The 23,684-nt window shown below is 39.6% G+C and overlaps 1 long non-coding RNA gene across 3 annotated transcripts in view; it reads right to left on the bottom strand.

The window, feature by feature from the left end:
* The window catches only part of LOC111095206, a 43,942-nt gene extending 25,698 nt beyond the window's left edge, over positions 1 to 18,244 (bottom strand). The window contains exons 1-2 of one of the 3 annotated variants that reach the window (XR_005357006.1): positions 18,089 to 18,244; positions 674 to 842 (exon numbers count right to left, since the gene is read on the bottom strand). This is a non-coding gene — a long non-coding RNA (uncharacterized LOC111095206). Of the gene's footprint in view, positions 1 to 673; positions 1,286 to 11,021; positions 11,356 to 18,088 lie in introns of those variants that run through there. The other 2 variants (XR_005357007.1, XR_005357005.1) reach the window with 2 other exon arrangements.
* Positions 18,245 to 23,684: the final 5,440 nt, after the last annotated feature.

The following is a 23,684-nucleotide window of genomic DNA, read 5'->3' as shown; positions in this document are numbered from 1 at the left end:
ATAAATGCCTAGCATGGGACCAAATGTCTAACGGGTACTCAGGATTTATTGGATAAGTGGAAGAATAAAGCACTCATATCCCAAATGATTGCCTTCCCAAAAATGGGACTATAGTGTGGATTCTCCTTCTAACGTAAGCAAAGGGAAGCAAACTTTCAATTTTGTTGTTTGGTTTCTGTTTTTAGAAATTGCAAGCATTAAGAAAAGAAATTGTAAGCAGGTAAATTTTTATTTAACACATAATATCAAAGGATATTAAACATTTTAAGTGCAATTCTTTGAATAATAGCATTATGGCCTCTCAGTCATCCTCTCCCAATTGAAAAGAGTGACAAAATCAAGGGTGGAGGTGGGGAAAGGGAACTGTCATATCCCGAGTATGTACTACTAGGACTGTAATCTTGGCTTTGCAGATGAAGAAATCTAGTCACATGGAGGTCAAATAACTTGCCTGCAATAACAGCATATTGAATTTAGAGATTATCCAGTCATCCAAGAATTCATGATGAATTTTTAAAATGGTTAGTACGTGTGAGATTCACAACCTGGCTTATCACATATTATATTGAAGTGAGTTTCATTATTTCAAATAGCTTGTGTTTGCTTTCTTTAGAGAAAAGAAACAAAGAGTCAAAATAAAGATATAAAAATCCTGCCTCTGAGCATTGCTCACCTCTGTAAAGTCTGTAGACCATGGCTTCTGGCTCAGGAAAGCCCCAGATAAATTCTATTTTCCCTTCTCCCTGAGCCAGCAGAACACAGCTTTGTACTCCTTCCATTAACTACCTGTTGTTTCTTTTGCCAACCCCGTCTCATGAAGGGCAATATGACATGGTAGAAAACTGTAAAAAAATTAATGGATAGAGTTGGTATAAAGAAAATACATTATTTGATGGTTTTATTATTTTTTGTCCATTCCACATTTACGGGCTTTGTTGTTTATATGGGCATATCTCATCAATGGCTCTATTCAAAACAAATTACCTTAATGCTTTGATCATTGGGAAATTTAAATCAACACTCTATTTGCTTTTCCACAGGACAAACTATTTTCTAAAACATATACCTAGATGGCTGTTAGTATTCTTGTTCTTTTTTAGTTAAAAACATCTATCAGAAGGTTTGACAGAGAATCATATATAAATTCATCTCAGGATGCCTGGAGGGCTCAAGTCCATTAAGCATCTGCCCTTGGCTCAGGTCATGATTCCAGGGCCCCCTGCTCAGGGGGGAGCCTACTTCTCCCTCTCTCTCTGCCCCTCCCCCCGCTTGTGCTTGCTTTCTTCTTCTTCTTCTTCTTCTTCTTCTTCTTCTTCTTCTTCTTCTTCTTCTTCTCTCTCTCTCTCTCCCTCTCAAATAAATGAATAAAATCTTTAAAAAAAAAAAAGAGGGAACAGACAAAGAATGAGTTTCAAGTGAGACTGAAGAAGTTGATTTAGGATGAGTAAAACTTTAAAATCATTATATCCAAGGCATAAGATATAAAGTGTTCAATCATACTAACTAATGAATAATAGTATTTATTAGAACTTTCTGTTAATTGTGCCTCTCCATAATTAGAATCCAAATGATGGATCTTATGCTCAGGTAAACATAAAAAAATGGGAAAGTAGTTCAAAGAATCCATAAAACAAGACTTTGGGCAAACTGAGAAAAACACTACAGTGTGTGGGATACAGGAGAAAAAGCAGCTGGTTCTCTTTCATAGTCCAAAACTTTGCTCATGCTATTTCCCTTCAGAAGTTCTTGCTTTCTCTTTCAACAGCCAGTTTAAATACCATCTACTTTTAAAATACTCCCTTTAAAATATTCTTTAATTCCATCTAGCCAAGCCTCCTACCCTGCTGCTATAGTATTTTGTACATGCAAATATCACAGCTTTATTTCATTAACTCTTTATCTTAATCTACAATAGTAACTGCTTTTTTTTAATTTATTGAGCATTTACCGTGTGCCACACACATACATATTTTATATTGTTATAAGAAGTATAAGTACTATATTTGTATACATGAGATTTGTAAATGTCATATTATATTATTTAATTACCCCTCAAACCCTTTAGGGTAGGTCATCTGGTTGTTTCCATGGTATAGGTTAGAGATGAAGCCTCAAGTGTTCAAATAAATGTTGTGCTAATGATAGCTTTAGGGAGTCAACAGAGACTCCAAGGGTCTGCATGAAGAAAAAATAGACTTTGCCAAGGATGGTAGGTAGCCATCATGAAATTAAATGCATGAATTTGTTTGTTTATCAAGGAGGATCTTGGACCACATTTGGTCACAACCTACAGAGGTATTTGACTCAGTCATCCTCCTGCTTACTCATAAGAGGCTTACATAGTGCAAGCACCTTCCTGATGCCCAAAACAATCGAGACACATGCCTCAGGAGAACATTTCCCCAGTATCTACTATAATTTCTGTAACTTCCAAATCTGTAGCCAACCTTACTCGGTTTCTTGGATGTCTTGAAATCCCAACATAGTTCTTCCCTTTGAGGAGAAGATCTGATCAAATACACTTTGTTTTGATTTTGAATCTACAGTGTCTTATCAAGTATTCAACAGATACTATTTTAGCAGAAGTAGCAAAACATTCAGTGCAATGTCTACCAGTCATTAGCCATTTTCTCTATTGAAATTCTAAAACCATAAGTGGATTGTAAGTGTGTCGGAGGCAGGACCCAAAATTAGTATAGTCTTCATTTTCCATCTGAGCCCAGTTCCAAGACATGTGACATTTTGAAGGAACAATCGATAAAGTGATTGAGCTGTAACATTTTAAAGCAGCTTAATTATAAAACAATTTTTTTGCTTTTTATTAATATTACTAAGTTAGTTTGAAACAGTCAAGTTCAAATCCATCAGGATGCCTTTCCCTGGCAAATAATATAACCAATAATCACAGGTTTACACTTAAGTAACCTTAGAAAGAGCCATAAATCAGTTGAAGAAACATACTTGTTTATTCTGATACTTCCCTAATATCTTGAAAGGCATGCATCTCAGATTCCTTATTTCACCCTTAAAGTGAAAATGGCCCTGTTGCTTGTTTTCAATGAATTAATAGAGTGACTGCTTTATAATGAAACTTATTCTATTTCCCATTTGAAATCTATACTTGTGACTCCTGGGGCATGACCAGCAATTGGGGAAGGATGAAGAACTGATCACATAATTAGATCCAGGGAGAAAGGAGGACCTATTTTGACAAATATATGTAATATGTGTCAAAATCACAGATTTTGAAAAGAAAATAGTAAGCATTTTTCTTTTTTTTTTTTTTTTTTTTTTTTTTTTTTTTTTTTTTTATTTTATGATAGTCACAGAGAGAGAGAGAGAGAGGCAGAGACACAGGCAGAGGGAGAAGCAGGCTCCATGCACCGGGAGCCCGACGTGGGATTCGATCCCGGGTCTCCAGGATCGCGCCCTGGGCCAAAGGCAGGCGCCAAACCGCTGCGCCACCCAGGGATCCCCAGTAAGCATTTTTCTTAATACAAACTACAAAAATGAAGTTTGATTGTATTTTTTTGGTTATAACAGATGACTCTACAACTCGGAGTAGGGGAGAAAGCTTGCGATTTTTATGTTCCTCAAAAGAAGGCTGGTTTCAAAAAACTAGGTGAGAAATCTTGACATAGAAGAGGACATCTTTACTTCCCTGTGGACTTCAGGATTGTGTAGCCTTCCATAATTTGGTTTGTAATCAAGTAATATACCCCCTTAGAGGTTAGATTCTAAAGGTAAAACTGGGGGTGCTTGTGGCTCAGTTGGTTAAAAGTCCAACTCTTGGTTTTGGCTCAGGGTGTGATCCCAGGGTTAGAAGGTCAAGCCCCACATTGGGCTCCTCGCTGCCCTAGATGTTCTCCCTCTGCCTGTGCCCACCCACCCCCAACACCACTTGTGGGTGCACTGTTTTTTTCTCTAAAATAAATAAGCAAATCTTTAAAAAAAAAAAAAAAAGAAATGTAAAACTGAATTTACCCTTGAAAACTCTTAAATCACCAGCAGCATAAAAGATGCATAGCTATATGATCATAGTAAACAATGTCATATTGTGTATGTCCTAGCATCACAATGCATACAGCGAGATGCTCGCACTGTAAGTGGAGTATTGGGGGGTTTACTGAGAGATACGGAGGGGCTTTCAGATCCAAACTCTCTCATCCAACACTTGTCACTCCCAGGAAAAAATAGAATCATTCAATGAAAGGCAGAAATGGCTACCCCAGGTAATTTTTTTCCTTTTTTTTTTTTTTTTTTTTTTTCCTTACCAAGGGCCAACGGGCGAATTTGCTGAGGTTAATGAACATGGATGCAATTCTACTGTATACACAGCAGGGAAGGGGGCAGAAAGACTACTCAGCCCAAGCATGATCATTTATCTCACACTTTCTAAGACACTTAAATTCCCAATCAACTTTCTGAATTCTCTTTCAGTTGTATGACTATAAGACCCCCTTGTATGAAGGTGGTAAAGAAAATAATTAGTCTAAGAGATATTATACTTCTTAAAAGACTTCATTAAATCATTATATCTTTCCAATGCAAGCTCATTTTCCAATACATACACTGTATTTCATTTCCAATGAAATCCAATCAGTATGGGAAAAAGTAAGAAAATGAAAGTTGTCCCACATCAAGATAAATGTTAAGGACAGAACAATGGTCAGGAATTTAGTGGAGGTCAAGGATATCCACTGTATATATTATTTGGTGATTTTTTTTAAAGTAGGGATTTTGACTGGGCCAGCCAGCCCTATGCCAGTGTCACATAGCAAATGCTCAATAAATGGTTGTCAGAAGAAGATTTGATATATCAGAAGTTTTGTTCAAGAAAGTTTTAGACTTGGCTGCAAATTTAATGCAACAGTGCATTGACAATCTAGATGTGATTGTTGTCAAGGATTTCCATGACATTTCGGTTTCCAAACTCACCAATATTGATAGTTAAGTATCTCAAATAAGATTTTTTTCTTTTAAAATTATGCAAGTTGAACAAGAAGTACCATTACCCATTACACTATCATACATGAAAAGATAGAATTATTTGATATGACATATCCCTTTTCATCATGATGACCTCCCACCTTTATTATACTGTCATTCGTAGGTGACACCTGCTTAGCTTCCAACCAACAGTCCAGTGTGTGCCATGCAGCAGCAGATGGCTTGAGGCGTGACGTGTTAATGGCAGTGATTACTTTATGAATAGTGACAGCTGATCAGGGATATAATAAAACAATAGTAGCTGCCATCCTGAAAAAGGTGCTAAATAGGGGTGACATGCTTAGTGAGGGCTATCCCTCTCTCTTGAACCTCATTATCAATTCCAAAGGGACACCAGGCCAACCAGGCAATGGCAGGTTCAGACACAGAGGAAAGAATCCAACCAGCACAAAGATTGCCCTCCACTCTAATTGGAGGGGGAAGGGTGTACAGCTTCTAATGTGCAAGCCATTTGGGTACATATTAATGTCTCTGTCCAGATTTATTCCTCATTTGCCATCCTCTGAGTTTGTGGTCTGATACTCATCATTTTCAAGAGATCTGGTTCCTACCACGTTTCTTTCATGAATTGCCTCCTTGAGCTAGGGTAGAAATCCCCATGAGGGAGTATAAGGAAGTCAACCTTTGGGTCTAGTGAAGTTATATTTATGAGAACCAACAATATTCTGATCAAATTTCTCTTTGAGACAGAACGTAAAGACTGCTAACTCTGGGAAACGAACTAGGGGTGTTGGAAGGGGAGGAGGGCGGGGGGTGGGAGTGAATGGGTGACGGGCACTGGGGGTTATTCTGTATGTTAGTAAATTGAACACCAATAAAAAATAAAAAATAAAAAATCTAAAAAAAAAAAAAAACAAATTTCTCTTTGATTCACACCTTTAGGAAAAGATTATGTGAAGGGAATCACAGAGAGGTTTTTTTCTGGGAAGGACTGTTCATTTAATCCACAATCTGGACACTAGGGAACAGAGCAAATAAGGTGAGAGTCCTTCCTTATCGTCAAGGAGTATGAGAAAGACATACACATAAATAGTCAATTTGAATCCAGAGCAATGATCATCTGTGTTGAGTATAAGATTAGTTTGGGGTTTGGCCAAACATTGTCACTAATTTGAACATGCTGTGTGTGTGTGTATACACACACACACATACATACATACATACATACAACATATGTGTAGCATACATAAATACAAATTTATATAAAATTACCTAATGAAATAAACATTCAATATTCCAATGAGTTTATCCAATCCTAGTGGATTATCAGTTTGCCTTCTTAAAATATAGAGCTTTTTACTGAATCAAAGGAACCTGAGATCTTTCATTTTGTATCTGTTCTTTTGAGGCTTCTGGTAGGTTTTGCTATTGTTTTGTTACCCACACACAAAAATATAGAAGCAGGTAATAATCTAAAATAAAAAGCACTATATACAAGAAACTTTCTACTTCCTTGGACAAGAAGGTGAAAAGAAACATTGAAATAGATTTAAGGTATATATATCCTTCAGCATCTGAGCAGAAAATGGCTGTATCATCTCCATTTAAGTTCCACTGAGCTCATGACCCACAGACCTCAAAAGGCCAGCTCGTATCATGCTGCATTAACAGGCATCTCTTCTTACATGTGATCCACCACCAATAGTCTTTTTATAAGTCTCAGGACCAAAACGAAGTGAGACTATTACAGATTTCGTCCTGCCCATTACAGTATCTTCCCAGAGTGACTTTGCGGGAATTACTGTCTTATGTCTGCCCTGGAGACATCTGAGGATCCTGATATATTCCAGTGATTTTACTTAACCTAGTAATTAGTTTACACAGTTTTATGGAGATTTTACTGCTTTGGAGATGACAGTTTTTCTTCCCAAGATGAGTTTGGTTAGTCAGTCATTTCATTTCATGGTATACGAAGGATCTGATATATTGGTTAAAGATCTGGGATCCCTGGGTGGCGCAGCGGTTTGGCGCCTGCCTTTGGCCGGGGGCGCGATCCTGGAGATCCGGGATCGAATCCCACGTCGGGCTCCCGGTGCATGGAGCCTGCTTCTCCCTCTGCCTATGTTTCTGCCTCTCTCTCTCTCTCTCTCTCTCTGACTATCATAAATTTAAAGAAAAAAGAAAATTAAAGATCTTTATGTAAGAATAGAGAAAAAAATCATTTATTGAATGCAATTTTGTGTACATTCTCACTTTTTTGTTATATATATTTTTTAAATTTATTTATTTATTCATGAAAGACACAGGGAGAGAGAGAGAGGCAGAGTCACAGGCAGAGGGAGAAGCAAGCTCCATGCAGGGAGCCCCACGTGGGACTTGATCCCGGGTATCCAAGATCACACCCTGAGCTGAAGGCTGCGCTAAACCACTGAGCCATCCGGGGCTGTCCTTTTGTTATATTTTTAACCCATATCCTCTGTGGGATTGTTTTTTTTTTTTTTTAAGATTTTATTTATTTATTCATGATAGCCACACAGAGAGAGACAGAGAGGCAGAGACACAGGCAGAGGGAGAAGCAGGCTCCATGCAGGGAGCCCGACGTGGGATTCGATCCCGGGTCTCCAGGATCGCGCCCCGGGCCAAAGGCAGGCGCCAAACCGCTGTGCCACCCAGGGATCCCTGTGGGATCGTTTATGAGGAAAAGGAAAGAGACACGTATGACTGACTCCTGGCAGGAGTGGGTGCCTGGGTGGCTCAGAGGTTGAGCATCTGCCTTCGGCTCAGATCCTGGGTTCAAGTCCCACATCGGGCTCCCCTCGTGAAGCCTGCTTCTCCTTCTTTTTTTTTAAATTTTTATTTATTTATGATAGTCACAGAGAGAGAGAGAGAGAGAGGCAGAGACATAGGCAGAGGGAGAAGCAGGCTCCATGCACCGGGAGCCTGATGTGGGATTCGATCCCAGGTCTCCAGGATCGCGCCCTTGGCCAAAGGCAGGCGCCAAACCGCTGCGCTACCCAGGGATCCCCCTGCTTCTCCTTCTGCCTATGTCTCTGTCTCTCTCTTTCTGTCTCTCATGAATAAATAAATACATAATTATTTTTAAAAAAGGAATGGCAGGAGTTGTAAATATAAAATGCAGAGAAATGATCTAGTAATTTCCAAGGCTTGGAAAATGTTACAAATGATGTATAACAAGTTAACAAAAACCCCACCATGGCCCTGTTAATTCAGTGAACAAATATTTAGTGAAATGTTCCTTCTGTGTTCCTGACACTCTCCGGGCACTGAGGCATAGCAATGAAAAAAAAAGTCCTTCCTGTCTCAAAAATGTACATTCTAGAGGAGGAAAGGGAAAACAAATGGATAAATGAAGGGAAGCAAATGATTACAAGAGAGAAGAAAGAATGAATGATGGAGAGACCAAAGAAAGTTTCAGGGGTGAAGGAAAATATAAGAAACCTGAATGAGATGAGGAAATAAGTCATGTAAAAATTGAAGAAGATTCCAAAAAGAGGGACTAGAGTGTGTAAAGGCATCGAGAGAGATTGGAATAGTTTTTTAGGCACGAGCTCACAGCATGAATGAATGAATGAATGAATGCCTCAAGATCACCTTAGAACCAAGATTTCATTGATTCATTGGCATTAAAAACTAAGGAATGTTTCCAACCAAGAGGCAGGAAGCATGGAGCTTCTGCATCATTTCATCTATGTATATGAGTGTGTGTAAAATTTCTCAGGCCCAGCAATAAAAAGGCCACTTATAGAAACTCTTTTTGTTTTAAAAATTTCTAGGACCCAGATAGAATAATCTATGTACCCATTACTTCTCCAAGGATGACAGAGGTTGTACGGCCAGTTTGCAATGTCAGATTCAAATATAGATAAAATGTTTTGATATGGAATTTTAGGAAACAAGTACCTAATCATTTGCTTTTTTCCTTTTTTCAATTAACTTTTAACTTTAGGAGTAGAACATTTTCTTTTAAAAAAATCTACTATTAAAGAGAAAAGATTCTCACTGATTCTATTAACAATATTGATTTGTTCCCTAGATCCTTTGAGACAGAATTGCTCTGGATACATACCCTTTCAGAATTGATGGGATAGTCTTGTTTATGGCAAATATGTACCATTGTTTTATTGTTTTTTTTTTTTTCATGAAAATGCTGTCATGATGCAGTGAGTATTCTGAAACATGATGATTTTCCCCTAATATGTTTTTGAGAGCTGGCCTCTTGTTACAAATAGTCTTAACTCATTCCTTTTGACTGTTTTAGAGTGCTCCCTTCCTATGTTTATGGACACTTAAATTTTTGCCGAGTCTCTACTTGCTTTTAATGAGTTTTACAATGGTTTTAATGAACATAACATGGTTTCTTGTCTACACAAGAAAACGTTTCCCTAATGTAGCTACTTTAACTCATCACTTTTTTTTTTCCACTAGACTTTCCATCTTCTTCCTTTCCCTCCTCCTCCACTAAGACAAGCATTAACATCACTGAAAGGATGCTTGTTCTAGGTCCTTGACACCAGTTCTGACTCTGGGGTCAAACTGACTTCACTTATTAAGGACCCCTCATTATCACCAAGCAAAGCAGTCCCAAGAACAGAGGTCACCATGCTTCAATCCTTGACTTCCACCCTGAGCTAAAGATGACCTCTCAGGAAAACATGTGGCGAAAAGTAGTTTTGCCCCATGAGCCAATAGAAAATTGGCCCTTGAGGTGAATTGTAAAGGGATTTTGTGAGCCATGGTCAGAACAGCGCGAGTTCTGACTAGGCATGGGATTCAGAGTTGTAATAGAAAACATTTATTTGGCTACAACTAAACACCCTAACACATGTTAGTGTTTGCTGCCAATATGCTTCCTAATTAAGAACAACATAAAATCATAGGAAATCCTGTATCTTGTCTTCATGCACTTTGCATATATCTCTAGCTCCCTGGCCTTATTTCTCAAGTGTAGTTACCACAAAGAAACAGGTTGATTCAAAAGTCCTGTTTTGCCAACCATGAACTGTGGTGTCATTAACAAGATTAATGTACATTCCAGAACTCAACACCAAGCATTTTCTCCTCCTTAAACAAATGCTGCTATTAAAAACTAATTTAAAAAGAAAAAAAAAAAAGACTTCTTAAGCATGCCCCAAATAAAAGACCGGCACCATTTCATTGGTAAGGTGTTGTTTGTAACTGATGGAAAGCTTCAAATAGTTAAAAAAAAAAAAAAAAAAAAAAAAAAATGCCTTCTCTCGAGGACTGCCTGAACTGTTGGCCATGTTTGTGTATTTTATTATGTTGAACAGATTTCAAGATGAAGGACAGACTAGGATCTGGTTTTCCTCTTAGATCCTCCTCAAATTCATGTTAATTTCATCTGAAAATATTTAGAGATTTACCTGTGAGTATAAACCATCTCTCCCTTATTATATACATATAGGCATTAGGTGATTGCCACACAGGTAAAGATATACATAATATTTCTAATTAAGGCTAGAAGGGATATGAGTTATTCTCAGAAACACCCCTGATTTTACCAGATGAGTGCAGCTTTTTACTTTACCTAGCCAAACTAACTGCTTCCTCTCCCTACCATCAGGCAGAAATTAAAAACTAAGGAACAAACAAACAAACACTCTGGGCACATGGTACACGACTCTGACATGACCCAACCCAAATAAAACCTGGGCCTGAAAAGTTCACTTTGCCCATTTTTCAGAGGGCTTTTTAATGATTTTCAGGATTATTACTTTTTTTCCCCCCCAAATGAAACGCACACGCTGTCTCACTCTCCTCTTTCCTGAAAGTTGGTGGAGCATTTCTCTTCGACTTCTCTCCCCCCTCCCAGATCTATTTATTGCTTGTTGTTCTTGGCCCTTAGTCTCTTTTCCATTTTTTCATGATTAGTTCTTTATGATGGTGTGTTTCCTTTTCTTCTCCCCGCCGTGGCGGCCGTCCCAGTTGGTCTCTCTGGGGCCCCCAAACTTCCCTTTGCTAATGAAACAAGAGCTGCCTCCCACCGTGGCTTTTGCCATCCAGCTGTTTCCTTTTTAAAAATATAAACTTACCTTTACTCAGTGAAGTTCCTGGGCAAACCTGACTCCTTTCACAGAAGAGTAGACAAACACACGAGGGACTAAAAAATGTTTGAAGAGCAAAGCGCCTCTGAGAAAGTTGGAAGTAGGCACAAGGAAGGCAAACAGAAACTAAGTTCATTTTCTGAAACATTTTGGGTGGGGGGGTAATAAAAAAACAAAACACAACAACACAACAAAAAAGGTTTTCCTTAATGTTTTAATCCTTGGGCGGCTCCTGAGGGCGAGGTGGTCTTGAAGTGAGGTGGTCCTGGAAGTCTACCCACAACACCTTTATGCCATCTTCAACCTCCTGCCATGCCTGCCTCACAACTTCTGGCCTCTGAGAAAGGACCCAGGCTAACACCACAAAACTGGATTGTAGGTGATTAGGTGGTGAAAGGTGCCAACCTGAGGTGTAGCCTGCCAACTCAATTTACTGTAATGTTTTGACCGTGCAAGTAGGCTTAATCCCTCTTCGTTCTCCAGCTTGCCCTTGACATCATGGAAATTACCCGCAGTTAATGTCATCAGATGAACCCTGCTAACTATTTCAGAGAATGTTCCCTGAACAAAACAAGCTGTTTACTTCATAAGCTTTTGGATTCCCCCCACCCCAAATATTTCAAGAAAAATGAATGAGCCCACGGGTATCCTCTTTCAATAAAAGAGTGGCTGATTCTTTTTCTGTATTATAACTGATAAGACTTCATGTGACTGGAAATATATATTCTACCCAAGCATCAGTTGAGTGTATTGTATGAAAGACCTAACTGATTAGATAAAGAGGTTTATTTAATAGCTCAAACAGCACTGAGAGTTTTTTTTTTTAAGAAATTCTCTTTTAAATCTGAGAAACCCTCCCTTCTCTAAAAATTGTTTTCTGATATAAAATTTCCAGTGGAATCATTTTTCCCCAGAAATAGAAAAGAAACAAAAACATTTAAAAAAAGGAAACAGAAAAAGGATTTGTCATCACAAGAAAAAAAATATTTTGTGACTGTGCTCATGGATATTAATTGAATTTATCCTGGTGATCTCTGGTAATATATGCAAATATCAAGTTGTTACATTGTACACCTGGAACTGATACATGTTATGCGTCAATTATATCGCAAGTTTTTAAGTATGTGTCAAGTGATGTAATCTCATCTGAAAATAATTTTCAGTGAGACAAAAACCAACATCTCCGTTTGGAAAGAAATGGGACTGCAATAAGCTGGCACAGGATGAGCTTTTTACCAATCACACTTGAACTTCACAGTAATCCCATAAGATAGGAAGATAGAAAGTTAGGGTCTCCGAAGACAAGCCTCACAATTTTCCAAGATAAACATTTGCTTGGAACCACGCTGAAATCAGAATATGTATTCTGGATACTGGCACCATGGAGATTCTGCTGTCTTAGAAGGAAGAGAGCGTGGACTACCTGGGTGACTCAGTGGTTGAGCATCTGCCTCCATCTCAGGGCGTGATCCCAGGGTCCTGGATTTGAGTCCTGCATCAGACTTCCCCATAAGGAAACTGCTTCTCCCTCTGCCTGTGTCTCTGCCTCTCTCTGTGTGTCTCTCATGAATAAATAAATAAAATCTTAAAAAAAGAGAAGAAGAAGGAAGAGAGCCTGAGGGGGGAGAAGACAGATATTGGCTATCATTTATTCTCCAATCAACTCTAGTGAAAATAATTCCAGAATCTCTCCATTAAGAAAGATCCACAGCCATTTCCACATTTGTGGTTTCACACTGAGGGTTTAGGAACATAAGTGCAGTCCTGTAGACATGAGTCCTACCAGGGAAAAAAGGCAGGGAGACTAAGGGCCCAAAGCATAAGATTGGCTTGGTTGTGATATCAATACCTGCCCATGATGCCAACCAATGTCTCAACTCCAAGTTCTTCCTGACCCTGGTTTCCACTGCCTACCTGGCCCTTCCATACCCCCTTTGCTGGCTGTTTGCAGACACCTGAAGATCAGACTCACAACATACTCAGTCACAACCATTAGGCTCTGAGACACTGACCTTGAGAGAGGTCCTGACGTCTGGATTCTGTTTGTCCCTCTGGCCCTGAGAGAAATACTAGCCTGAGGTTCATTTTGGCTCTACCTGCCCACAAGTCCTCCCAACCGCACCATCCGCCCAGGAGCCAGGCAAGATATGGAGCCCAGGGCTTATAAACTCACAGTGGCTGTGGCCAAAGTTTAAGCTCTGAGAAATCAAGCAGATTAAAAAAAGCTATTCCAGGGACCTGCTGACCTCTCAATTTCCACACCAAATTTTGACCACTGTAAATCCAACATAGCAAAGTATAGGAAAATCCTCAAGCTTTGTCTTGTATCCCTCCTCCAATAAATTTATCAGGGGGAAGAATTTAATAGATACTTCTCAACCATCTCTGTATTTATCAAATGAAAATGCTTAATTCTCTGTTTTTATTTGAACATGATCTTAAAAGTATGAATGTGCCATTTAAAGCTGATCTCCCTAAAATTTAAGAAAAAAAATGTAACACTACTTCTGATTGTTGCCAGATCTTACTGCTTTACTGGAAACAACAGAGGACTTGATATGTGAACAGAGATGGATTTAGCATTGGAAATAATGAACCTTGAGCTTTAAGATTTCTTTGTGCACATGGATCCCTTCCGAGGCCCTGGGAAGAGTGCTGACAATTTTGTTTTTACTACATTTTTATTAAAGAAAGCCCTCAAAACTGTATACTATTCAGATCCACAAAACCTGGTTCCACCTAGTAAGTAAATTCTGTATTTATGCCAAGGGAAGGTCAAGTGATGTTCCAGTATGCTGTGCGGGCCAAATCTCTGCAGTAGTTTAATTAGAGGAAAGTGCCAGAAGAATTGTCTTGTATACCACATGGAGATTTAGGCAGGCTAAAAATCAAAATATCTTCTGCACGCCCATTGGTGCAATATGAATGCCATGAGTGGGAATGTAATGTCAGCAAACCTTTATCCATCACATTCAATCAATGTTGTTAATTTGAATGTGGTATTCATCATTTTGCTTGAATGCAATCTGTAAATTTGTTACAGATTTAGTTGTTTCAAAGTCATAAACTTAGGAGTGTCCCTGCTTTCAAGTTTGATATACCTAAGAAATATTAGAATATGAAATTACTTGAATTTCAGAGAAAGGAAGGCAACGGATGAGGAGCTCAGTCCAGAACTCCTGTGATAATAACTCTAGCATTCCCAAGCCACTTGTACTTTTCCCATTTCAGTATTGTTGCTTCAATGTTACAGAATGAGGCCTTTTCTAAGCAGGAGCATGTACTTATTCAAAAAAGATTCCAGATTGTTTTATGTGCAGGGCACTACACTCAAATCTGAGAGGTGATTATTTGCTATGGCTTCCAAGAAGGATAGGGGTGAGGACATAGCATTCTCAATGAAAAAAATATACCTAAGTAAAAATAATCTCATTTCCGTGATTGTTACAAATGTTTATAGCATTCCAGGCAATATGCGAAAGCTGGGGAAAAATATGCATTTCTTTAAGATTAAAATAACTTTTGGAATTTTTTTTTCTTACATAAGTGCCAGAAAACGTTTCATCTTCTCTATTCCAGTGGGCATGCTCTTTAACCAACTCTCTCTGCAGTTTAACCTCAGAGAGACTCTAGGGAAGCCAACTGATTTTTAATATTGGGCTAAGCAAAACATAATTAGGAAGGCAAATTTCTTGGGGGGAGAATCATACATGGAATATCCCCAAGCCAATTGATGTGATTTTACTACATCTACTGTTGGAGTTCTTCACTCTATTTCTCTCCTTCACGGGTAATCATGAATTGCTTGTAATTAAATAATCCCAGGTAACTAGCAGCAGGAATGTCCTCCCAAGAGTTGCTTCTCAAGTCTCTGTAATAAGCCCAGATTTTTATATACACCACTATTTTTTGATCCTCAGTGTTCTTTCCCTTTTTCATCTGCTTCAAACTTGAGAAGATCTAAGAGCTCTTTCTCTTTGATCTGGGAGAAGGAAAGATTCTGTTTTATATCTGTAACTACATCTGGGCTTAACAGCTGATTTCTGGTTCCTTGACCACTTCATCCCCATCCCTCAAGGAATGAGCCCAGGAACGAAAGCTAGTTTGGCTATGATAGATCCATGGAATATTATGGCTAGCAGAGCCTGGGAGGTAATCTTGCCCAACCTGGCTCAAAGAGGTTGCATAAGATTGGACGCATTCGTTTGTCTACTTAGAGAGAGACCTTGACAGGCCCTCAGTAGATTAATGTTTACTTCTGTATTTGATTTGCCAAATAATTATCAAATCCCTTTTTCACATAAAGCATTAAACCAACAACTTTGTCATTCCAAGGAAATATACTTCTTATTCATATTCTGTTTGTTTATGAAAGAACACTAATCTTCCAAAAGATACAATCCTTGACTCTCACCTGTTCAGTAAGAAGATAGCTATAAAAAAGGAAAATCACCTTGCACTAAAATGCCCTTAGAAGAAGAATCCCGCCCCCACTAAAGAAAAGGACACCTGTATGGCTCAGCGGTTGAGCTCTGCTTTTGGTTCAGAGCATGAACCTAAGGTCCTGGGATCGAGTGCCATATCGGACTCCCTGAAGGGAGCCTGCTTTTCCCTCTGCCTGTGTCTCTGCCTCTCTGTGTGTGTCTTTCATGAATAAATAACTAAAATCTTTTTAAAACAAAAAAAGAAGAAGTAACCTCTGTTTAGATTAAGTCAAATCTTTTACCCTCCCGTAAATCAAGTTTCTACTTGCAATTATTCACCATCGACTACCTGATTTACCTGGGGTTAAAACTCAAAGATGCCGAACTGAACAGATCTTAGGTTTGCTATACAAAATGAAAGAAACAGCCACTGAGAGCTGGTTATATACCACTCAATTGTACCCTTTGATTTACTTTTCTGGCATGTTTTTATCTCCCTAATCTCTGTCCCACCACTGTGGTCCCATATCTAGAAACATGAGCACAGCAAAGTCTCCAGAGATCACCATAAATAAAAGAAGGGAAAGGGTTTAAAAAAAAAAACAAAACAAAACAGAGGAGTACAAGTTACAGTTCTAGGATATCTGAATGTAAATTAAAATGTAAATAAGAGTCCCTCATTATTCCTTTCTTAAGGATACCAGTCCACTTAAAATGTAGATTTAGATATAGATGGTGTGCCTGTGTGTTGTGCCTTATTCTGAGAAGGTCAAAGTGCTTTTATATATGAATTTAAAACCTTGCAATGCCAGGGCAGCAGAAAATAGTATAGGAGGTAGGACAGAGAAGCACCAACAAGCAGAGTCAGGAAGAGAACTAGATTCAGATCTGTCTCAACCACTTAGTAGCTACATGATCTGGGGCAAAACCCTCGGGTTATCTGCTTCTCAGAGCACGGTTATCAAAACTAAATGACATGACAAGTAAAGCATTGTGTTTGGTACAGAATAGCTACACAATAAATGGTTGATGGATTATTAATATTATTGCTGCATAGAGGGAGGGGACGTGAGGTGTAAGAGTTTAGCTAATTTACAGTCATCCAGGCCCTGTTTGCACCACATCAGAATAAATGTTTGTGAGGTGCAACAGATGGTCAAGTGATAGGCTCCTTTCTCTGCATACTGTGCAACTATTATAATCTTTCTGAACAGATTCTTTTTGAGAACTATTATCATCTCCCCAAGCCTGCCTTCCTCTTGCACAGGCTCCTAAACACACACACACACACACACACACACACACACACACACACACCTTTTACCATTTCATTGCCTAGTTGCTTTAGCTTCCTGGAGAGACCATCGCCGAGCTAAATATAGCTCCAGCCTTCCCAAGGAGCAAGCCTTTAAAGGAGCTAAATTGCCTTGCTTTTTACTCCCTATCCAAACTTGATCCGAAGCTTAATAAAAAAGAAAGACGGAGGGCCTCCTTCGATAGAATGTTTAGCAATTGACACGTTGTCCACTGCTTGAGAGGTTTTGTATACTGGTACTTAAGCCTTGTTTCAGTTACAACCCCTGTAGGGAAATTTGAGTCCTGTACACGAGTTCTTCATTTATTTCTGAGCCAAGATAATTCTAGGATTACCACTTAGAAAATTGGGAGAACAGACTTCTGCATAGTTACCAGGCAGACGGTATTGAAAAAAGAAGCATGTAGACTACCTTTTTGGTGACAAGGTTAGGGATGGGTATTGTGGTTAAATCCCATTAGCAACAATCTTACACTCATTAAGTGAACCCTGGATGGGAATAGAGAAACCTCCTCCTCCCCACCCCCTCCTCCTTTCCTGTCCTTGTCCTATAGGCGGGCCCCTTCAACACAAGGGATTCCTTGCCTGAGAACTGCCTCTCTGGAGTAGATCACAAGAGTGCTCCCATGCCAAGTAGCTCCAAAGCCAGAATGCACTGCTACGGACACATGGCATTCTCCAAAAACCTACAAACATGCCCAATTCATAAGCTCGCTCTCGCTCTCTCTCTTTCTCTATCTCTCTTTCTCTTTCTCACTCTCTCTTATTTCTTGGATGACCTTTATGGCTTGGAAAGTATTCCTTTGTGTTAAGGCAAACACAAACTATTCTGCAAGCATCGTTGAAGAATTTTAAGATTCTATTAATCTGATGTCTTAATTGTTATTGAGAAGAGGAAACAGGACTGCCTTTGTTCCCCAAATGACCACAGCCTTCTAAAAAGTAGCCCACGATGTTGGAGTTTGCATCTCAAATTGCAGCTCAGCGCACAGTAGAACTGTAGTGTAACTCATTCCCAGACATTAAAAGGGGCAGAGAAAGAGCATCAAGTTGGGTAAACCCCAAGCAAGCCTTGTCCACAGTGAAGGAGTTTTCCTACCATGCCTCGGCTCATCCTGAAGACGGTGGTAAAATATTGGTTAACAGATGTGTATTTCAAGACCAGAGGAGCCACGTGGGTTAACAAGCAGGGGGAACCACACACATGCACACAGTGCTGAACACCACGCAATCAAAACAGAAAGAGAAATCCTGCAACAACAAGAAAGCAAAAACAGTCAGTGTGATTCAAAGATAGGAAAATTCTGTGCACTTACTATTTAGGAGGCGTTGAGAATCCAGTCACAGGAAAAGAAGGAAGCTGCTTCCTTAGCTGCTGTCCCCTAAGCGTTGCCTTCTATCAGGAGAGAGTAAATCAGGTATAGAAATATCTATGACACATGCTGAATAGAATCAAGAGGGGGAGAACACATTCAGCTTGGCTGAAAGAGAGAGGCATACGGAATTTAAAAATAGATCCATGGAGGGGGTGACATGTGGGTTGGACCTTAAGAACCTGGCAAAATTTGAACTTGAGAAGCTGGTCAAACATTCCAGCCGAAGAAAATGAAGATAAGCTACAACATGTAGGTAGCAACATACGAAGACTTTAGGGGATGCAGGAATAGTCTGGATTGAGCATAGGGTGTTTTGGAGCTTGGCAGAAGATAAAATCGGGGGCGAGTCTATGTGGGTGTCTGGAAAATAAGAGATTTACTTCATTAGGGAAATAAGTCATTATCAATAGTTTCCAAGCCCTGAAATAATATGATCAGAGATGATTATCATGGAAAAAAATACAGTAGCAGGCAAAGCTACGCACTCATTGACTCCTTCATTCAACAATCAGTTGAAGATCCTACCACAAGTCCATTCTTGGATCACTTCATTTCAGTCAGGAGGGTTAAACTAGATACATTCTAGTGTATACATTTTAAAAAGCAGGATCTAGAAGACCTGAGTACTTCTTGGATGGGACAAGCAAAAGGAAGGGAAAAACAAGGTGGACTCCAACTTTTAGGACCAAAGATAATAGAAGGATGAAGGGACAGAGGAGCCAGGCTCACAGGTAAAGATGGGAACTGAGCTGGTACAGTAAGTGATGTGCACTTGATTCATGCTCTGGCCTCTCCTACAGAGAGCACACCTGGTAGCCGAGGAGGTGGAGGGGAGATTGGGAGATCCAGTAGAGGACAGAGAGAGGGGAATGTCTGGAGTTGGAGGCATGACCATATTAAAAAAAAAAAAAAAAAAAAAAAAGCCTTAAGAGGATGAAGGGAAAGCCATCTTGAAAGGAGAAGTTGATGTTTCTTAAATGCTCCAGAAGATGGGAAGGAATGAACTGTGAGGGTTTTTAATTTTTAAACCATATCTGATGGCAGTTTAAAAGTCCCCAAAAGAGGGGGAATGGCTGGCTCAGTCAGAAGAGTACGTGCCTCTTGATCTCAGGGTCATGAGTTTAAGCCCCATGCAGGGTGTAGAGATTACTTTAATAAATAAAACTTTGAAAAAAAATATAATTGTCTCTTTTTTCCTCAGTTTCCCGAATCCATCTAAACAAGTTTAAAATGTCACCCATCCACCCAGGAGATGCCACTTCAGGTGGTACCAATACAGCATATGTTGGTGGTGGGTCTTTTCTCTGTCTTTTCTCCCAGGAAGGGCCAAATGAGAGCAGCTGAATACAGAATGACTGTCAAGCAGTAAATGCTCTGTTTTCCCCAGTGTTCAACCACTCACCGCTCAGAGGTCACAAGTATCCCAAACGCTGCACCTGCATCTTCCAAGTGTTTCTAGATTGGACAAGAAGTTGAGTCGATGCATTTTTCCCTTTCTTTAACATCTAGTATCACCAGCTTTTGAATTTTTCCAAAACAATCTTTGACAGGAATACAAGACTTTGCAGTCTTCCCCTCACAGGCTGGGGGGTGGGGGGTGAGGCTGAGTCCTGGGGACAATTAACTCTGCTAACCTGTGTTTGAGGTTGGCAGAGGGAATGGTATTTGCAATTTACCAAGAAAGGCTGGGAGTTGAAGAAACAAATGGCAATCCAGGGGGGCCTCACCTTCCCCTGCACCAGCTACTTTCCCCCATCCCCTGTCGCCTATGAGTTTATTTACCGAGTCAATTAACAAAAGATAACCTCCCATTGTGCAACCATCAATAAATCAATCGTGTTAATACTATCTTGGAATGTCCCCCACTATTGACTTTCATATTGTTTACATTAGACACTTGAGAAAGCCAGAGCCCTTGAGTTGGCTTGTTTGGGCGGTAATGGATTCTGGAGGGGCCATTCATACATAGAACTCTCTTGACAAAATATTTCAGTTTCTCTGAGGTTCACCTGCTCTTGGAGCGCTAGCAGGGCCCTCTCCTTTCTCCCAGCAGCGCGATCCTACAGCTCCGAGTCTGATGAATACTGAGGAAGGCAAACACTTCTGAGCAGTAATAGAACAGTCACTTAGGACACACCTACCTCTTTGTGATTTGAATAATCTATTTCCACCCACCCCAGCCCCCCACTGTCAACAACCCTCAACAATCTAGGGAATCAAATTAATCTTCAATTATGTGAAAGAATTTCAGGAACGAACACAAGCTCAAGTTACCAAGTAACTTGCTGTCGTGAAAAGATTCGTACTGCAAGCAGCCTGAATGCACAGGCTTTTCAAGATCTTTTTCTCCCTCGGTCATAGGGAGGGAAATCTTTCCAACCGGTGATAATCTCGCCATGGGGAATCTTTAAAAATTTTGAAAGCTACTTTCAGAATGAATGCAAAAAGAAATCTTTCTACACGTCCCCCAGCTCTAGAAAACCAGGTGAAATTTGATCATCAGAGAGGTGGATTTCATGTTTGGTTTTTGTTTTTAGTACTTCCTTTTAAATGACATCAGGAATACTGAGAGAGCAGGTTTTCTCTTCGGGGTAGGGACTTCTCTGATCCGAGACCAAGGTATTTTGCAAAGGCACTGGATATACAGGGATTTCAGAGGAAGGGGGCGGGAATCCCGCCGTCGCAAACCCTCTGAAGGTTCAGATTTCAGTGCTGGCTGCAGACCTGAGCAAAGTTCACTGCTCCCTTTTCACGACATGCTACATACTTTTCAAGTTCCCACTTGCTTCTTAGAGAAGAAAAAATGTGGCCTCTGAATTGAGGTTGCTAAGGACAAGCAGGGCAATTTAACCATGCATTCCTGTTCTGAAAGATAGGCTGGGGGTGGTTGTATTTTCTGCCGTAAATACCAGAAACTCTTGATTCTCCCCACACTAAACAAATACTTCTGCTCCAACTTTAAAGCCATCTTTCCTCCATGGTGGGGATTCGACTATTTCATTCAGTGGCTTTTGCCGCCTGAGTCAGAATCCTGACAACGTGGAACATTGTTCTACTGTGCAGCTCATCTTCTAATCAGACACTTGGCTTCATTTTTCTCTTCATAATGATAGGTTTTTAAAATGCGTGACCTCTACTTCAGAAACCAATAATATGTGTTCATTAATTGAATTTAAATAAAAATTTTTTAAATGCAAAAAAATACACAAAATGCATGACCATTGGATAGTAAAAGAAAACTCTCATTATTCTATGTCTTTTCCTTTTTTTGACTTTTATTTATTTATTTTTTTTACCTTGACCTCGAGATACATCTGTCTACTTAAGGGTGTTTTGAAGAGAGTGAAGGAAACAGACAGGACTTTGAAAGGAAAAACAGTCAGTTTTGGCTTTGGCTATCTTTTGCAGACCCTTCTGTGACCCTGCATCTCCTAATGGAGATGTGTGATCTTGAAGCCTCCACTGTGATAAACAAATTCAAACAACTTGTTTGACAGCAGAATCCTTTATTCTTCTTAAAAAGGACCTTTTCCTTAAACGAATGTCATTAACATAGATTTCTTACACACGAGGGTAAGATAGCTTTCCAATTTCATAGATATGTGTTTTAAAAATATTTATTTATTTTAGAGAGGGGAAGGAGCAGAGGGAGGGAATCCAAGCAGACTCCCCGCTGAGTACAGAGCTTGAGGCAGGGCTGGATCTCACCATCCATGAGATCATGACTTGAACCAAAACCAAGAGCTGGATGCTCAACCGAATGAGCCACCCAAGCACCCTTATACTATATTTTTAAAAAAGAATTTGGGCCAATGATCAGCATAGTTCATGTTAGTGTGTCATTTTCCATTATACTACAAAAGGCAGAATTCCTTTGCATTCAAAGCCATAGTTGCCAAATCCAAAAAGTCCAGAGAGTCAGTTAGGGAGAGAGGTAATAATCTTTACTCCTAAGATCAATAATTCTTATGATATTGTTTTTGTGGAAACTTGAAGCTTCCTCTGCTATTAAGCATGTGGTGATCAAGATGGAAAATAATTGAGAGTTGATTCAAATTCTTTCATGCTTCAAAATATATATGAGATGATTGGAAGTGTTTATTAAGTGATGTGGAAGTAGGAGAGGTTAAGGAGGATAGTCCATTCCTGCTGATGTCAAAAGGCTAGGAGCTTCACTCACCAGAAAGCTTTTCATTCCCCCTTTCACCTTAACTTCTTGGGGGGTTGCTGTGGTGAGCACCTCCCTTCTTCTCCGCTAGGATTTTGGAGTTACAGAAAGGTTGAAACCAATGTCATGTTTTGAGATTCCAACATAGGAAAGAATAAAGACATCTCCAAAGAGGGCTTAAAAAAGGATTAGGCTTTAATATTTATTAATGTCATCACTAAATGTTCAATATAATAGAGACTATTATTCCAGTTGTAGCATATCCTCATGTGGAAGTAGTAACAAAACTCTACATTTCAGGCATGAGTGTGGGTCTCATGCCCCCCAAATACCAGATCCTACTTATAGACAAAGATTAACATGGCCTAATGAACAGAACAATGGACTGGACCACATGAGGAGCCCATGAGGTTCTATATTATCTGAGCCATGGTTTTCTCATCTAGAGAGTAAATATGTTGCCATTAATAGTCTCTCATGTCTCTTCTGGGGCTCTTTTGTGACTATATATTGTGCTTTACCACCCCTAGACATCGGGACCATCATTCCAGCCAGGAACAGAGTGAAGTAAGGCAAAGTAGATAGACACCAATAAAGATAAATGGGCTTGGAAACACAAATGTCAGAGAGCAAGTAAACGAACACAGCAATATTAGGCAAGAGTTATAAGCAGGAGATGAAGAGGTGCCAATGGACATCTGCCATAGCCAACTTTACCTTTATCACTCTCCTCCCGACAGGCAGCAGCAATCATGGTGTCTTGGGACACAGTTACACGACATCCCATGACACCTAGACCTGATCTCACGATACCCCCACCACGGTCCAGTTATTCAGCATCATCAAATAGGTAAGTAAGTACAGCTCACAGAAAGAATCATGACCTTGCTTAGTGCTTTTGGTGTAACTCATTTCCCATCACAAAGCAAAGATCCCTCCTCACTCTCTCATATGGAGAAAAAATTAAAGTAGCATTACTATCAGGCAGCAAGCTGCATAAGTCTTTATAGTTAATAAGGGACCCTGAGAGGTAAGTCTAAGATCCAAAATTGGGAAAGACGGAGTAGAAACAAAACATTCTTTTAACTTATTGTAGAGGCTAGTGAATGTAAATGATGAAAATATTGTGCCGAGTCTTCCTGAATTTCAACAGTAGTTGAGTCTCAGGGTTGAGGCCTCAGGCACTAAATTGAAGAGAAGGCTAATTGCTGAAACTAGAAAGCATCTAAGCATGTATTAGATCAGCCTACCATGAAAAATAGGAATTCCTTCAACAAAATTCTCATACACGTCTATCCAGCCTCCCAGTGGTATTAACAGAACAACAATATCATGATGATAATTATTATGATCATGACACTTAACTTC

The sequence above is a fragment of the Canis lupus genome, chromosome 3 (genome assembly GCF_011100685.1).
Source record: "Canis lupus familiaris isolate Mischka breed German Shepherd chromosome 3, alternate assembly UU_Cfam_GSD_1.0, whole genome shotgun sequence".
NCBI lineage: Eukaryota > Metazoa > Chordata > Mammalia > Carnivora > Canidae > Canis > Canis lupus.
Note: the sequence above shows the minus strand (reverse complement) of the source record. Positions and strands in the feature narration are given on the sequence as shown.